The following is a 19,540-nucleotide window of genomic DNA, read 5'->3' on the forward strand; positions in this document are numbered from 1 at the left end:
CCAGACATATCCCTCTCAGGGGGACCATCACACTTCCCATCCCTTGGTCCCACCACCTGCTGGAAAGTCGATGAGACAGGAAAGGTCACAGAGTCAGCCGCTGCTTTGTGAGCAAGAAATGACTAAATAAAGTAGGTGAACAAATTGGTTGGATAAAAAGAGCAGATTTTCTTGGGGCCACAGTGGGCCCCGAAGTGCTTAGTAATACAGTTGGGAAAATTTCCTCCTCACAGGAAAGTCATCTACAAAAGAACAACTTTTAATAGTGTTAGTCACAGCTGCCTACTGCGGGCTTTTCCCCACTTTGGGAAATTAAAAGGCTTTTTATTTTCATCTGAACCATCTTCTCTCTTGAAAACTATTTTGGGATCAGAGAAACACACTGATGTTTGCAGATTCTTATCTTTTTTTAAAAATAAAGTGGATCCAATCCTACATTCATTTTTATTCTTAGTATGGGAACGGCGACAGCAGCAGCCACTCGGCTGTTTGGACAAGTTTGACTCCTATTTGCAGGCTCTCCCACGCATGTCAAAGCAGCCCCAATCTCTCTCAGCCCTGGGAATTTCACCCCTTCAGACCCCTATCATCTTAAGAAAATTTTTCTTGTGGATCCTGAAACATTCTCCATTCTACCTTGCCACCTGCATCCCCTCTGATGGTAGAGCCTACTCAGGATTCCTCAGCATCACTCATTTATTTCCACTCTGCCACCAATCTCCCCAATGGGAGGCTTCTCAGCTTCCTTTCAGAATAAGGATGCAATTTCAGGTTTACCATCCAACACTTAAAGCACTAAAGGTGTCAGGTCCGATTTATTTACTGCTCCTGATTTAGTCTACTTTCCCCAGGGAGGATGCCCCTCAGCTTTGGAAAATCTCCCAGTCAATCAATGGTACTTATCAAGTGCTTACTCTTTGCTGAGCACTGCACCTAAGCACTTGGGAGAGTAGGAAAGAGCTAATGGACGCATTTCCTGCCCTAAAAGAGCTCTTCTCCCAGCTCTCTTTGGCAGAAGATCACCTCATTTGGGACCAAATCTGGGAAAATTATTCAGATTTTTCCCTCTTCATGGTTTCAACCCTGGGGACAGAAAAAATCCATAGGACACTGGACCAGCAGAACATATTGAATAAAGCCAGCACTATTTAACTTTTTTTGGGTGGATACATGAAAACTGAAGGACGAAGGCTCTCCTTCAAAGACTAAGGCCAAAGATCAAGGTAACGCTTCCCTCTTTTAGTTCAGCAAATGATGTTTCCTCACTTTTGTCCAGTCACAAAATATTTTCTAGGCCTTGTTCAATTTTCTTCACCATATTTGAAAACAACACAAGCCTACTTCTGCCTAAAAGGGGAAAAAAAAGATTTTTTTCCTGCCCCTTTGTGTTAATGCTAGATATGCCTAATTGATATTTCTTGTTGAACATAATGCTACTGAGTGTAGTTTCATGGGTTACAATTAGGCTCTGAGAAAGCTATGAACATTCTTACACCAATAAACCATCACAGTAATGACAAAAGCAACAACTAGAATTCAAAGCCCCCTTATTTTTTTTCCCTGGACCTGGCCTTGTTCCAGTATTGTCTACAGGTATCTGATTTTATGGGAGTACCATATTTAAACATTCATTATCAACCCTTGCAATCAGATTTTAAGTGGCCCTAAGTAGACCATCTGTCTTTTCTTTCTTATATATGCCTCTGTAGTCAGAAACTGATATCTGCTATTCTAGTAGTGTCTGGAGCCTATTAGACCTGCACTTGCTACACTGCAATCAGGGTCTGAGGCCTTTCCTTACAAGCTCTGATTTTTAGAATTCAACAGCTCTGATGTTTATAATGGCATCATCTAGTCTGCATGTATTCAGCCTTTCCATCCCAGAGAAATTCCTCAAAACCCCCACTCCACTCTCTGGGTGGGAGTTCAAAGTTAGGACCTCTGTCATTAAGGTTGGGAGGGGAATTAGCAAGAAACCTATTTTTAATGTTTCGACCCACCAAGACATTTACGATTGAAATGCACGGCCCCACACAGCCATTCATGTGCTGCTGCGCAGATAACAGACCTGACCTTTATCTCCCATTCTGCACTCTGCACTAAAATTGGGAGAGTTGTGTGGTACTCTGATTGGATTTTCCAGCTGCGTTTTTCAAATTCTAAACCTGATCGCCGACAAGAGGCGCTTAGGTTCATCCCGGCAGAATGCTCCTCCTTCCTGATTGAAAGGCTCAATGGGGGTTCAGCAAAACTGGGAGAGATTCACAAGATTCAGGAATGAGGATGCACCTCACACTTTGCCTCTTAACAAAGAGAAAATAAATCAGAAACAAAGACAAAGAAATGGGACCAAATTCCACTGAAGAAAAAGGACATGCTATTTTATAAAAGAGATACTCCACAAAGTTTGGATCCCAAACCTAAGAACATAGGACCATAAGCAGTGTCATCACCAGGTCAGATCATCAGTGGTCCCTATTCTGGCTCAAACTTTTGCAACGCAATGCATGGAGAACCAAGAGAAGGTTTCACTCTTTGACATCACCCCTCACTGTCAGAATCCCCAGTGTTTCCATCTATGAGCCCATCAATTTACTCATCATCTTTCAATCAATTAGTATTATTTATTGAGGACTTACTGTGTGCAGAACCCTGTACTTAGTGCTTGGGAGAGTATGGTACAACAGAGTTGGTAGAGTTGTTCCCTGTCCACAGGGAGCATACAGTATTTTCCAATCTTTTGAGTCTTCTTTGATGCCAAACTCTTCCCTCTAGCAACCCAGCACTGACCTCTTGTCCATGAATTTATCAAAATCCTACCTGAACCTGCTGATGCTTTTAGCTTGCTCATCTTCCTGAGGGAATGGATTCCATATGCTGACCATCCATTGTGATATATAGTGTGTCCTTTTGTTTGTCTTGAACTCCCTAAAGGAAAGAAAGTTTCATTATGGATTTGTCATCAAAAACCAAACAATTCAATGAGCATTTTCAAGTCGGCAATTTTTGCGAGCTTTTTTTTTTTCCAAACGAGTTTCATAGCACATTAGAGGCATATTGAAACGTAAACAAGAACATATTTATCTCATCAATTTGGAGATCAGCTCTAAAGGAGAACAAAAGGAAGGAGAAATATTTTCAAGACAATGGTCCCAAGCAGTGCGGTCCACTAAGCAAAATGGCCTTTTGGGGGGGGTGAAGGAGTAGGTATCCACCCAGGGAGGTGATTGGTTTTATCCCAGGGCCTTATGACTGTTCTCTTGTGATCCAGATTGTCCACACTCTGTTTCAAACAGGAGCCTGCAACTGAAGCTCACCAGAAAAATCAGGAGAGTGGGGCAGTATTTTAAGTTCCCCTACCTGTGGATTCTCATCCTGACGATAGACACTGTTCAATACATTGAGGATTTACAATCTTGACCAATCTAATGAGAACTGACATCCTAAAAGCCCTCAAGGAAGATGTCACAATCAAAAATGGTTTCTGCGTCTTTCTGTGGAGACCCCTGAGGAAAGGGAGAGGAGCAAGGACTGGGTTTCTGAAGGACCGATGAAGCCACCATCCCAGCCCCAACTCTTCACTCCCGAGGTTCCTGGTCTGGTTCTTGGGGTCTCTCTGACTTTCTTCCTCTACAGGACCCCTGCTGCCCAGGCTAAGGCAGAATGACTGGTAGATGGGGACCAGGATTGGCATCTGACTTTTTGGAACATTGCTCCAAATCTAGAAATCGAGGCAGTGGCTGCAACTGATGCCCATGGCATCGGATGCCATGCCAGCTAGAATTTCTTACTGTGCCACTTTCTGGTGCACTCCCAGGCATTTCTAATGCTTAAGGTCACATCTCCTCCAAGAGGCCTTCCTAGATTAAGCTCTCTTTTCCCCTGCTCCCTCTCACTTCTGTCTATGCACTTGGATCTGTGACCTTTTGGGTGATTAATATTAGCCCCTCCCTCAAACCCACAGTCCTTATGTACATATATATTTACATAAATGTCTATCCCCTCTGGACTGTAAGTTCAATGGGGGCACAAAATATGTCTGTCACCTCTGTGTATTGCACTCTCTCAATAAATAATAATAATAATAATGATAGCATTTATTAAGTGCTTACTATGTGCAAAGCACTGTTTGAAGCACTGGGGAGATTACAAGGAGATCAGGTTGTCCCACGGGGGACTCACAGTCTTAATCCCCATTTTTCAGATGATCATTCAATAAATACCATTGAATGATTGATTGATGGAGTCTTTCATTCAATGTTGGCTTCTAATAGCTTCCACTCATCAATTCAGAAGTATTTTTGAATGCCTACGGAGTGCGAGAGGCTTCAGTGAAATTAAAAGACACTGTACGGGTCCTCCAGGATCTTCTACTTAAAGGGGGAAAACAGGCAGATGTGAATTTCTTCCACCATTTGGAGAAGCCCAGTAGTTCTCTAGCTATCCATTCTACAATCTCCTTGATGATTTCCATGTGCCACATATCATGCAGCATTGATTTCCCTTTCAGCATCATAATAGGTCATAAAAGTTTAAAGATAGGGAGTAGAGAGGAAGTACTTGGCAATATCAGTTAAAGTAATTATAATATTTGTTGTCTTACTCTGTATCAAGCACAGTGCTAAGTTTTAGTGTAGATACAATCAGATCAGATATAGACCCTGTCCCACAGGAGGTTCACCATCTAAGGGGGAAGGAGAACAGATTTAATCCCCAGTGTACAGATAAGGAAACTGAGGTGCTGAAAAGCCAGGTGACTTGACCAAGGTCACACAGCAAGCAAGCGGTGGAGCTGGGATCAAAGCATAGATTCTTCCTGTCTCCCAGGCCTGAGCTATTTTCCACTAGGCCATTCTAGATAATAATAATAATAGCCTTGTAACCTCCCCAGCGCTTAGAACCGTGCTTTGCACATAGTAAGTGCTTAATAAATACCATTATTATAATAATTGTGGTATTTGTTAGGCGCTTACTATGTTCAAGGCAGTGTTAAGCGCTGGGGTGGATACAAGCAAATTGAGCTGGATGTAATCCCTCTCCTACATGGGGTTCACAGTCTCAATCCTCATTTTACATATGAGGTAACTGAGGCACAAAGAAGAGAAGTGATTTGCCCAAGGCCACACAGCAGACAATATGTTGCCAACTTGTACTTCCCAAGTGCTTAGTACAGTGCTCTGCACACAGTAACTGCTCAATAAATATGATTGAATGAATGAATGAAGTGGCAGAGCAGGGATTAGAACCTATGACTTTCTGCCTCACAAGCCTGTGCTCTATCCACTATGCAATCTCTAAATAGTCTACCAATCAATGGTATTTGAGTGCTTACTATGTGGAGAGGACTATACTAAGCTCTTGGAAGAGTACAATATAACAGAGTTAGTAGACATGTCCCCTGCCCTATTGTGTTCTTCTTTTGCCCCCTGGCTGAGAATTCTACCACTCCTGTATCTCTGTCTCTTTTATTACTACCATTATTTTTGTTGCTGTTGATAACAGTAATAATAAAAATATTTGTTCAATGCTTACTATGTGACAAGCTCTGGGTCAGATACAGGATAATCAGGTTGGGCATGGTCTCCATCTCTTGTGGGACTCACAGTCTAAGAAGGAGGGATAACAGGTATTGAATGCCCATTTCACAGATGAGGAAACTGAGGCCCAGAGAGATTGGGATTTTCCCAAAGTCACACAGCAGGCAAGTGGTGGAGAGAGGATTAAAACTCAGGTCCTTTGACTCCATGGCCCATACTCTTTCCATTAGGCCACACAGTTTTTGTCCCCAATCCCTGCATGTCCCTACCCTTGGACTGGGAAATATTGTATTGTGCCAGTTTCTTGCTCAACATATCTTGCTGAACTGAACTGAAAGACTTACTTCAGTGACAACATACTGATTTTCCCTAATCTACCAGGTTTAGGATATTGCTAAAATGTATTAGGCCACACAGCTTTTGTCCCCAATCCCTGCATGTCCCTTCCCTTGGACTGGGAAATATTGTATTGTGCCAGTTTCTTGCTCAATGCATCTTGCTGAACTGAAAGCCTTACTTCAGTGACAACATACTGCTTTTCCCTAATCTACCAGGCTTAGGATATTGCTAAAATGTTGACACTAGAAATTTTAACTGAACGGGAGAAATTTTTCCCTTGACCTTCCTGACCTGCAGTGTGAAAAGTCACCAGGTAAATGAAAAGAATACGGTTGCTGCAGCTTTGACCAGAATCAGATCTCTTCCGTTTGACTGGAAATCTTCATCCCTAATCAAAAGCCCACTGTCTTTTTGTGGTTTTCAAGGTTTAGGAAAAGTTGAGACCAAATACAGATTTTTTTAAAGAGAATATTTGGTGGGGATTAGGGATCGGGCACTTAATGAGACCCAGGCAAATTAGAAAAGGCATCTCTTTCAGCAATTTGGGTTTGCTGCCGTGATCGCCTTTAAAATCCCTTCTTCATTTATCAAAACTCAGCCTCTGGCGACTTACAGTGGAGTCTTGCTAATTCATACTAATGACTGGGGGACCAAATGCAGATTATTGAATTTTGAGAATTAGCAAGCGAGCAAAAAGAAAAATGACAATAAATCAAGGCTACTGCATGTTCTTTGTTCATTTGTTTTCTTAATTATAAGTTAGTTTTAATTAATGAGGTTAATGCATCATAGTGTAGTAGTTCTAAGAGAACTCCTCACGGCTCTCTGCTGTTAAATATTTGTTGAGAACAAGGGTGGGACGATTAGGCATGTGAGGAGAATTATAAGGTCTGCAGAGTGGGAAAGCAAGATTTAGTTCTGTCCTAAATTCAATAAATTCCAACTTAATTCAATATTCCTCTTCGTGGTACTGATGCCTTGAACATTTAGATGGGCTACGCTAAATTTGTCAGTTTTCAAACATAAAAAAAAATACTAACAAACTAGAGGAGGGTTTTCCTTTGTGGAAAAAATTAACCTATTGGGGGAAGGAGTGACTAGATGCTTAAGAGAAAACTGTACCCTTGTGTTTCCCAGGGAAACCCTTCCTGCTTTTATTTAAACACTTGCACATGCTCACAAGCCCAGGACATTTCATGTCCGAGGCTTAATTTCTTCCCTGGTCAGGAGCCAGTTGGGTTGTGATGCCACTTCACTAATTGTGGCCCTGGGTTGAAAGCTACTTTGTTTTCTGGGGATTAGAAGGTTGGGGCTCCTGTTGATACATTTGTAATCTCCCAGTCCATCATCACCCACATTTAAATTGTGAACCCTTGGGGGTCAAGAGCCATTTCTAATTCTCCCAGCACTTAGGACAGTGCTCTGCACACAGTGTTTAATAAATACCACTATTACCCAGTCACAAAACAGCTCTCCCTAGGCAATATAGACAAGAGATGGAGGCAGTTTCTTGAAGAAACAGCTCTATATTCTCCATTTCAGCATGGCTGGGGTGATCTGGCCACAATCCTCTAGACTGTAAAATCACCGTGGGCAGGGAATGTGTTTACCAACTCTGCTACATTGTACTCCTCCGAGTTCCGAGTATAGTGCTCTGCACACTCAATAAATATGACTGATTGAGACGTTGGCCATCCTTGATTCCACATGATCTCTCTAAAATGTGAGGGATCAGAGTATGAGGGTAAGGGGTAGACTTATAGAAAAAGTTTTTAGGGGAGATCTGGTCCCTTTACTTCATTTTAAATGGTAATTGTTAAGCAACTTCTATGTGCTAGGCACTGTTCTAAGCACTGGAATAGATACAAAGTAATCAGGTGGGACACAGTCCCTATCCTACATAGGTCTCATAGTCTTAATCCCCCTTTTACAGATGCAACAACAGAGAAGTTAGGTGAGTTGCCGAGGTCATCCAACAGACAAGTGGCAGAGCTGAGCTCAGAATCCAGGTCCTTCTGTCTCTCTGGCCACACTGCTTCTCAACATTGGTCCTTTAATAATAATAATTGTGGCATTTGTTAAGCACCTATTATGCATCAGGCACTGTACTAAGCACTGGGCTGGATAGAAGCAAACCGGGTTGGACACAGTCCCTGTCCCACATAGGACTCACAGTCTCAGTCTCCATTTTACAGTTGAGGTAACTGAGGCACAGAGAAGGAAGTGACTTGCCCAAGGTCACACAGCAGACAATGGGCAGAGCTGGGATAAGAACCCAAGACCTTCAGACCCCCAGGCCTGTGCTGTATTCATTTATTCATTCAATCATACTTACCAAGTACTTACTGTGCGCAGAGCACTGTACTAAGTGCTCGGAAAGTACAACTTGGCAACAGATAGAGACAATCCCTACCCAACAATGGGCTCACAGTCTAGAAGTGGGGAGACAGACAATAAAACAAAACAAGTAGACAGGCATCAATAGCATCAAAAGAAATAAATATCCATTATGCCATGCTGCTCATTAAGATTGGACCACTGCCATGGTCTATTGTGTGGGAGAGACATTGGACAACCCCTGCTCCATCCTTTTGATGCAACTATTACCAATATTTGTGGCATGCTTAACTCAAGGTGAAGGGTATATCATGACTGACTCTATACTGGATAATCCTCCAAGCCAGTTCTGGGAGATGAGCTCCTTGGCTTTCTGGCTTTCCTTGCAGACTTCCAGCTCACCATTCTGGCTCCAAAATCTGTTTGAGGTGGCCTCCATAGTGGCTTCTCACAAACTCTGGCAAAGATGAGAAGGAGCTTTCTGGATTGCAGCAAAAGGCATAACCATCCTGAAAGTCATCCTACTCCTGACAGGCTCGAGAGCAGTTCCCCTCAACAACTGATTTGGGGTAACTACCTCTCTTCTGTGTCCAAAAACGTGCTGTCTGGTTTCTCACTCTCAGCCAGGCAACACTGAGAAGACAAGAAAATAACATGGTCTACAGGAAAGAATGGGGTCCTGGGAGTCTAAAGACATGGATTCCAACTCCATTTAACTTCTCTGTACCTTGGTTTCCTCAACAATACAATGGAAATTCAAAACCTGTTCTCCCTTCTAGACTGTGAGCCTCATGTGGTACTTAGATCAGTGCTTAACACACAGTAAGCACTTAAACACTTTCCCTTTTTTTAATGGTATTTATTTAGCTCCCTATGGCAAAGAAAATGGGAAGCAGTGTAGCCTAATGGAAAGAGCAGGGGCCTGGAAGTCACATGACCAGAGTTTTAATCCTGAGCTCAACCACTTCTCCAGTGTGTGACCTCAGTTACCTCATCTGTAAAATGGGGATTAAGACTGTATGCCCTATATGGGATCCGTACTGTATATAATCTGATTAGCTTGCATCCGCCCCAGTGCTTAACACAGTGCATGGAACATAGTAAGCACTTAATACCATAAAAGAAAGGTTGCTTACAAGATTTTTCACACATATGTACTTTTTGGCACAATTTTTGCAAACTTAAAACAAAGTAGGGGATATTACACAGTAACAAATCTACCATCAAAGGGAATAGGAGAGAAAAAAGGAGGAAATCAGTCAAGCAATCAATTGTATTTACTGAGTACTTACTGTATGCAAAGCAGTGTCCTCAGCAGAAGAGGACTGTATAACAGAGTTGGCAGACATGGTCCTTATCCACAGGGAGCTAGCAGCCTGGGAGAGAAGACAAATATTAAAATAAGTTATGGATAAAACTACATATAATATATTGTAAGAAAGAAGGAGATAAGAAAGGGGAAAGGAGGCCTTTTCTTCCTTTACTTACAGTTTCTCCGTCTTCTCCTGCTTCTATAGTAGTAGTTCCTGGCAGTTCCTAAGTGCTGAATACAATAGCCACTCAGTGAATTAACCCCTACCGTGCTGCTGTTGGAGCCTCATCCTTCTGCTCCTCCTACTTTGGGCTTGTAGCAGTTTTAATGAATTAACCACCCTCACCTGGCCTGTCCTATTACCCTTACTCTTCTGTTCTGCAAACTCCGAATATAACTCAGTCTTGATGAATTAACTACCTCTACTTGATTTGATCAGTTCTCACCCTGATCCTCCACCTTCCCAGCATATGGCTATAGTTGTTTAAAATTATGTGGTATAAAAAAGAATCTTTCATTTCCTCCTCAAAAATTTGGGTGGAGCAATTTTGACAGTAAATATGGTTATTGAAGAATCACAGCCCAAACGGATCTCCCAACTGCAGAGTTGGGAGCCCAAGGGATTGGGTGATTCCTATTACAATTTGTAGGGGGAGAAGCGCCAATTTTGAAGTGGATGGTTTTGAGCTAACAGACAATTAGGCTCCAGGCCTTCAAAGCCTTACTGAAGCCGCATATCCTCCCACAGTCCTCCCCAGACAAAGCCCCACCTTTTCTCACCTCCTACTCCTTTCTGATTTACTCTCTTTACTCTTCCCCCCTCCCAGAAACATAGCACTTATGTACTTATACGTAATTTGTTTATTTGTATTGATGTCTATCTCTTCCCATCTAGATCCTAAACAGTTGAAGGCAGGGAATGTTTCAGTTTATTGTTGTATTGTACTCTCCCAACTGCTTAGTACAGTGCTCTGTACAAAGTAAGCACTCAATAAATGATTGAATGAATGAATAATCTTTCACCATGAGTTTTGCTGCAACTATTGATACATGTATCTTATCCTTGATTGAACCAAAGCAAACCATTTTTTTTTTCATTTAGGGGGCCAGGATTCAGTAATTTTCTGATATGTATGGTCAGGAATAGGTCTATCACATATGTTACATTTCAAATATGTAGGGAGATAAGGTTGATTATAAGCAACTTCAGGTTACATATGTGTCCCAAGGTTAACCCCATCTTGTGAAAAGAGAGAAAGCTGGGTGCAGAGAGTGGAAGAGAAAAGAATGGATTAAGGATCAGATTTATGTCTTATACTTCTGCTTAGGGGTCTCCAAGTACCTAATTCCACACACAGTCGATGTTTAATACATTCTATAGATGATCAATCATATTTACTGAGCTGTTACTGAGTCCAGAGCACTGTACTAAGAGCTTGGGAGAGTACCATGCAATAGAGTTGGAAGAGTAGATGACGTTGCTAATGATGATAATGTGGCAGTATTCTATCCAGCTATTCCTGTCAATCTATCTAATATCAAGGTCATTAGCTCATCCTGAAGTCAGAGAACTCATCTTGGACTCGGGTTTTATGAATTGTCTAAGGCAACGATTGGCGAGGCACAGCCTATGAAAGCAGCAGGATGAAGGTGGAAAGCTGAGCTATATACCTCCCAATTCCTTAAAATCTTCCAGATTTTGGATCAGTCTAGCCAAAGGTAATCCGCATCTGGAGTATTTATTGCTAGCAAAAAAAAAAAAAACACTTAACAGCAGTCAAATTGGCTGTCACAGAATGACAATAGTATGCTGGTTCCTTTCCTCTATAGGAATGAGAGGGTGATACCATCTAGGTCATACACTTAAAGCTCCTTCAAACACATAACAACTTTGAAATGCCGAATCACACTAGGAAGAAAATAGGCCTAGCCATTTTATATTTTTTTAAAAGAGGAAGCAGAGTCCTTGCTAACATGAGATGTCTTTTCCAGGCTGATGCATTTCAGATTTCTGAAACACATTTTCCACCCTCCACTAGGCTATGCCAAGAAGCAGCATGGCTTAGTGGATAGAGCACAGCCTGGGAGTAAGAATGACTTGGATTCTAATCCCAGCTCCATCACTGTCTGTTGCATGACCTTGAAAAAGTCACTTAAATGTTCTGTGCCTCAGTTACCTCATCTGTAAAATGTAGATTAAGAGTGGGAGCCCCATGTAGGACAGGGACTGTGGCACCTTAATTAACCTGTATCTACCCCAGCACTTATTACATTGTCTAACATATAGTAAAGTGCTTATCTAATACCATTAAAAAACCCAAAAAACTCACCTGCCCCTATTGGGCAGTATGAATTCTCAATAAGCAAAACTGAATTCATCACCAAGATAAAGCCCAGAGTCTGGAATGGAATATCAACCGTGTCAGAAAGAGAAACAGAAGCCGCCCAAATTCAGATCACCTTTGAAGTTTGAGGTTCCAGGATCATATGGCTAGCAATCGGTCACATGAAGCTCACCAATTAAACAATCAGTCAGTGGCATTTATTGAGCAGTTACAGTGTGCAAAGGACTGTACCAAGCACTTAGGAGAGTACAATAGAGTTAGTAGACATGATCCCTGCCCTCAAGGAACTTAAAATCTAGTAGAGGAGACAGACACTAAAATAAATTGAAGGTGGGGAGAAGCAACAAAATATAAGGATACGTACACAAGCGCTGTGGGGTACCTGGGTAATGCAGAAAGGAGGGAAATAGGGTGATGAGATGAATGATATTAGCGAAGGATTCCTGGAGGAGATATGATTTTATTAGGACTTTGAAGATGGAGGGTGTGGTGATCTGTCAGATTTGAAGAGGGAGGGAGTTCCAGAAAGGAGGAAGAGTGTGAGTGAGGGAGGAGAAGCAGTGTGGCCCATGGATAGAGCACGGGCCTGGGAATTAGAAGGACCTGGGCTCTAATCCCAGCTCCACCACTTGTTTGCTCTGTGACCTTGGATGTGTCATTTCCACTTCTCTGTGTCTGCTACCTCATCTGTAAAATGGGGATTAAGACTGTGAGCCCCATGTGGTACATGGACTGTGTCCAAACTAATTATCTTGTATCTGCCCCAGCGCTTAGAACCGTGTCCAACACATACTAAGCACTAAACAAATACCACCAAAAAACAAAAACCCAAAGGATTGATGGCAGGAGAGATAAGCTGGAGTTTTGATGAGCATGTTTCTGTTAGAGGAGTGAAGCTAGTTAGGATAGTAAGAGCTGATTGAATACCTTTGGGACAGAAGTTGAACTACAATGACACTTCTTTTGACCGGCATGGCTTAATGGAATAAACACGGGCTGGGAGTCAGAGGGCCTGAGTTCTAATCCCAAATTTCCCACTTAGCTGCTATGTGACTTTGAGCAAATCACTTAACTTCTCTGGGCCTCAGTTACCCCATCTGTAAAATGGAGATTACATTTTATTCCCTCTTCTTTAGATGGTGAGGATCATGTAGGACAGAGATAGTGTCCAACCTGATTATCTTCTATCTTCCCAAGGGTTTAGTGCAGTGCTTGTCACATAGTAGGTGCTAAACAAGTACCAAAATACTAATAATTACTCTAAGGGCTCAGGATTCCTAGGACCTACCAAATGGATACTTTCCCATTAGTCACCACTGTATTTGGATACTGACTTGACTTTCAGAGGGAAGCGTTTCTATAGAATAAGCACTGTTAATGCTGTTCATCGCAATCTCCAATGGACCAGGGCCCAGAGGTCAAACACACGGGTAAAATCTAGACAAGAGAAGAGCACTTCCTCCTCCTCTTTCCTTCCCCTTCACCTCACCCCTCCCTTCCTCCTTCTTCCTCCCTTCTCTGCACTCTTCCCCAGCCCCAGAGTAGAAGGGGGTTCAGCGGTAGGTTTGGAATGAGGGAGTGGGTAGCTGGGGGTGACATTTCCCTGCTGAGGAATTTCACCGGAGGAGGTGACGCTCTCCAGGCTGTGGGGAGAATGCAGCTCTGGGGTCGGAGTCAGTGACAGGGATCGCTCTCTGCTCACAAGGTGAATCCCTGCTCGCCTGCAGTGACAAGCCCTGCCCGAGCAAAGAAGAAAGAGGCGGGTCTGTGGTGAGTGTCTTTGTGTACTGGCTTTCCTCTGGGTGAAGACGAGGGAAATCGGGCAATCGACGCCGTGACCGACTGAGGAAAACTAATTGATATCGAGAGTGTTAATTAGAGTCAAACCTAAATTGACGTTTTCTTTTTCACATGAATTGGGTGCATGTGATGTGTGTCCCCCTTTTGTTCCTCTATTCCAAAAAGGCCTTTTATGCGGCTGCAACTTAGAAGGGTGTTTCATTACTTCGTGAATTTCGGTGGTTTCACTGACGATTTTTTAAAAACTTGAAAACATTAATTCCACTGATGAGAAAATGGCTTGGAGCAAATAGACTATCGTATTGTTGTTATTCAACATTTACTGCAAAGTCACAGCCTGCTAAGTTGCTGCATAGTGCCTAGTTAGACATGGCACCTGTCCCAGGGTTTAGAATTCCTGCAAGGTTGTTATATGGTGTTCATTGCAATTTGATGAACTTCATTTATCTTGACAGCCACTTATTTGGGATGAATTGGAAGCCACTGAATCATCCTAATTCAGAGGCTTCTTCTGTACCATAGGCCTGCAGCAGCTATTAAACTCGTGAAGATTTGGTGGCCATGACATAATGAATGTATTATTCCTGCAGAATGTTCAGGGAATGATGAATCATCAGCTTTATAGACATGTGTTATGCAAGATCCACCATCACTTTTTTTCGAGATTTTAAGGATGATGCTGCTCCTGCAGTCAGTTGTTATTCATCTTTCTCCAATAAAGAAGTTACCTGTCAGGGATTACACTATTACCCCAATAGCACAATCATTCAATTCTTGAAAAAGTAATGTGGCCAGAAACCCCAGAATACTACAAGGGTTTCCCCCAGGCACAGACTTTTCTGATTCAACGAGTTAATGAGGAGAGAAGACTGGTGTCTTTACCAGGTATACTGCTCCATGGTATTTTATAGTCAAGGCTGACTCCAAATTGAATCGGCCATAAACTACCCTCGATGGTTTTAGTCACAGTATTTACAAAGCCTCGGGAGAAAACGTCTGAATAAAGATTGAATAGAAAAGTAAATCAAATTGCCAAAAATGAGCAGATTCTGTCCACGCAGTAGAAAAAGCAGTTATCCAGAGTACTGAAAGATAAGATTTTGTCACCACAGAAATCTCTATATAAATTCTGAGGACCAATGCCAGGGCTCTTGACACTACTATCTAGGGCCTGACTGACCCTTCCAAAGTTCCAAAAGCATGGAAATCAAAAGCTACAAATGAGCTTCCAGTCAATTATCTGATTTTTCACTTTAATTTGCCCTGTCTTGGAAGACTGCTTATCAACATCACCAAATCGTATATAGGAACATAAGACTATGTCATAGCAAGTGTCTACCCAAGCTGGTGTTCTGTCTCCGAGAGTGGGAGAACAGACTGTGAGTCAGAAGGACCAGGGGTTCTAATCCCAGTCACATCCCCGTTGGACATCCAGCCTACTGATTTTGAAAGGACCATATAAAGTCCCTTTCACTGCCTCATGTCTCCCTATGTTTTCTTCTAGTAACCTCTGATGGGACTCTTGGATTGGATATTCGCAGCCTGCACAGCTTCTTGTGGACACAGCCTCTGGGCTTACCACCCCCGTGTGAAGAAATATTTCTTTTCATTTGTCTTAGATCAAGAACTCTTAAATGTCCAGGGGTTCCCCCTCGACTGGATATGGTAGGTTATAGTGAACAAAAATTCCATATTCTCCCTGACCACACCTTTAGGGCTTTTGCAAAATTCAATCATGGCAAACACATTCACACATCAAGGATCAAGGTTAGCATGCAAAGAGTGTGGGAGGAAAGCTGATTTACACATTGGCCTTGTCTGTCACACTCAACTGGATGGATAGAATCTCACCATGGTAGTATCATTTTAGAAAAACAACAGTTATGTTGTGTGTGTGTGTGTGTGGTGTGTGTTTCTCTTCCCCAGGTTTATTGTAAGAGCAGTTTGATTGAAGAGAACATTCATTTACAGATCTATCACAAAAGAAACCAAAAAGACTTGAGTATAATAAAAATGAGGATGGCATATCACATTGTGTAAGGCACTCTAGTGTTTTAATTATGGAATTTTAAAGCCCTTACTATGTGACAAGCACTGTGGTAAACACTAGGGTGGGATAAGAACATTCATTTACAGATCTATCTCAACAAAAACTAAGAAGACTTAAGAGTGTAACAAAAATGAGGATGGCATACCATACTGTAAGGCAACTTGGTGTTTCAATTATGGAATTTTTAAACCCCTTATTGTGTGACAAGAGTTTTGGAAAACAATGGGGTGAGATACAAGATCATGATGATGATGATGGTATTTGTTAGGCACTTACTATGTGCAAAGCACTGTTCTAAGCTCTGGGGAGGTTACAAGATGATGAGGTTGTCCCACGGGGGGCTCACAGTTTTAATCCCCATTTTACAGATGAGGTAACTGAGGCACAGAGAAGTGAAGTGATTTGCCCAAAGTCACACAGCTGACAGTTGGCAGAGCCGGAATTTGAACCCATGATCTCTGACTCCAAAGCCCGTGCTCTTTCCACTGAGCCACACTGCTTCACACTGCATCAGATCAGACACAGTTGCTGCTTCACATAGGTCTCACAATCTAAAGGGGAGAGAGAACAGGGAATCACATCTCCATTTTACAGGTGAGGAAACTGAGGCCCAGAAAGTGTAAGTAACTTGGCCAAGATTACGTGAAAGACCAGCAGCTGAGCTTTCTACTAGGTTAAACTGCCTCTGCTGATTTCCCAAGGCTTGGCTTTCTTTAACACTCCAACTTTGGTTCCCTTAGAGGCATTCGTGTTGTCACCAAATCCCAATTTCTCTCCTCGTCGTGTCCTATATCAAAAGATGGCAACGCAGCTAAAGATTTGACATGTCGGTACAAGAGGGACAGACGAAAGCTTCTTGCTATTTTTACCCCAGTAAATGAAGAAACTGCAGGCCAGATGGGTATGTATGATCTATCCAACTAAAATAATGTCCTGTTAACAGAGATAAATGGTTTGAAATGGCAGAGCATTTTCTTGTAATTTAAAAAAATAATAGCTGCAATATTTTAGGGGATCTTTCAGCAATTTTTCAAGGGTCCTGCTAAAAACCATATTTGATTTTGATAGATACACCCTTAAAGTGGTCATTGGCACATTAATAAATATTGGAACCCCAGAGTGAATTTTTAGGCTCAATTTTAATAATCTGCCTTGAAGTTCTAAGACATGATGTGAATAGTCATATTAGCCAGAGGCTCCAATAGGGCATAAATGTGTATCTTGCTCACAAATCAGTAGTTCCCTACCTAAAGCCGACGCTGTCTTTATCCATCACACAATATTTAACCTAATTACGGGCTCTGAAATTCATAGTCGGAGTCCCCATTTGGAATCGCAGCAAAATATTTTTCATATAGTAGGTTCCCAGCTAAGTCTCCTAATAATGCATCAATTAGCAATCTTGGTTTTGGTGAAAGAAAACAAATAAAATCTTGGTTTGGTGAAAGATTTTCTTCCCTGGATTTCTCAGGGTAGTGACATCTCCAAAAAAAAATGAAACTTCAATTCCATAGTGAATCTGAAATCTCGACCTTCATTTGTCATGAACCATATCCATAGGCAAAAATGTTTACTGTGAGAAAAATACTATTACTTTCAGAGATGTTCATTTTCATTGAAAAATCACTTTCTTAGGAAGTGTGATAATGATACCTAAGGGTGCAAAGTTTTCTCTTCAGAAGAGGCCAAAACTCTTCATATGCAATAGCTTGAATTGATAAGCGCAAGAATAGCTTGCATTATTATTAATAAAATAATAATAAATTATTTACATGGCACCCCGGGGTATTTTGGAATGTTTTAGACATACATATGCGTATATATAGATATAGTACATGTATATATGTGTGTGTGTGTGTGTGTGTGTGTGTGTGTGTGTGTGTAACAAGACTGGCTTGAGGAGAAGTAAGGTTTTTATATTTAACCACGCCTCCTTTCAAAATAGTCCTGTTATGTGTTGTATGGAAGGTGGCAAGCATGCTCTCTCCAATAATAATTATGACTGTGGTGTGTGTTATATGCTTATTTTGTGGCAAGCACTCTACTAGGTACAAGATAAGCAGTTTGGACACTGTTCTCAACCCTCATTGGGTTCACAGTCTAAGAGGCATAGAGAACAGACATTTAATCCCTGGGGCAAAGAGAAATTAAGTGACTTGCCCAAATTCACAAAGCAGGTACATGGCAAAGCTGGGATTAGAATCCTCTGATTCCCAGGCCCATGCCCTTTCCACTAGATCATGCTACTTCTCTAAAAGAAGAAGCAAATGAAGAAACTGAGGCTTAGTGCCTCCTTCGATGTGAATAGTTGACAAAAAAACGAAACTCAGGGGAGTCTAGGCTAGGACAAAGTAAATCAAGGAAAGTGGATTAGTGGAAGAGCTGTCCTGCCCCTGCCCACCTATTAGCTGTTTGGGGAGGGGTTCATATTCTGTTCTCTGAATCTACATTTCAGAAGAACTGTATCCCTCCTGCACAGCTGAGGCAAGTTGAGGAGCTGGAAGCCAAAGTCTGTCCTCTGACGCCCTCCAGGAGCATGCATTTGCCTCTACTTCCAAGGGTACCCTTTTTTCATAATTGTATTTGTTGAGCACTTACTATGTGTCAAGCACAGTCATAAGTGCTGAGGTAGGTACTGGTTAATTAGGTCAGACACCATCCCTTTCCCACATGGGGGTCACAGTCTACGTAGGTGAGAGAAAATATTTTTCATACTCATTTTACCATTAAGGAAACTGAGGCACAGAGAAGTTAAGTGACTTTCCCAAGCATCAGATTGAGTGGCAGCGTGTGAGCCCCACTTAGACTCTGAGCCCCACATGGGACAGGGACTGTGTCCAACCAGATGATCTTGTATCTACCCTAGACTTCAGTACAGTGCTTGGCATAAGCTAAATGCTTAACGAATACCAAAGCTATCAAGTATTAGGTTCTCTGACAACCAGGCCTGTACTCTTTAATAATCATAATAATAATGATAGCATTTATTAAGCACTTACTATGTGCAAAGCACTGTTCTAAGCGCTGGCACTGTTCTAAGCACATTTCTTCCCTCCTCAACTGAAGGGGATGATTTTAAACTCAAACTAGCCATCCGACTGGGTGGCACAGAAGCTGTGCCATCTTACCCTAGCACAAATACCACAATTATTATTATCATTATTACTGTTGATAATGATGGTTTTTGTTAAATGCTTACTATGCACCAAGCACGGTTCTAAGCGCTGGGGTAGATGCAAGGTAACCAGGTTACCCCTGGTGGGGCTCACAGTCTAAATCTCCATTTTACAGATGAGATAACTGAAGCACAGAGAAGTTAAGTGGCTTGCCCAAGGTCACACAGCAGACAAGTGGCAGAGCCAGCGTTATAACTCACATTCTCTGACTCCCAAGCCCGTGCTCTATCCACTTAGATCATACTGCTAATACTGGTGTTATTACTATATCATTCTAAATGGGAAGGGACAGCAAATATTTCCTCACCTCAAGACTAGTCTGTGTCTGGGGCCAGCCCTGCCTTTGCCCAGTACCCTTTTCCTTGTGCCCATTTCAACCTTCCCCATCCAGAGACGTGGATTTTTATTTCATCAGAATCATTAACTGCATCTGCTCATAAGTATTAACTTCATACTCAGTTCTTGGGGACACACCACAGAAGTGAACATGCGTACAAGGAGCATACAACCTAACGGTTTCAAATATAACAAGCATGCATATGGAGGCAACATGCTAATTATCCTTAGCTCATAAGGCCAGGGCTTAATAGAAATCAAGAAGGAGGGTTGAATTGCGTTGCATTCAGTTGATCTTTTTTGTTTGT

The sequence above is a fragment of the Tachyglossus aculeatus genome, chromosome 10, assembly GCF_015852505.1.
Source record: "Tachyglossus aculeatus isolate mTacAcu1 chromosome 10, mTacAcu1.pri, whole genome shotgun sequence".
Classification (NCBI taxonomy): domain Eukaryota; kingdom Metazoa; phylum Chordata; class Mammalia; order Monotremata; family Tachyglossidae; genus Tachyglossus; species Tachyglossus aculeatus.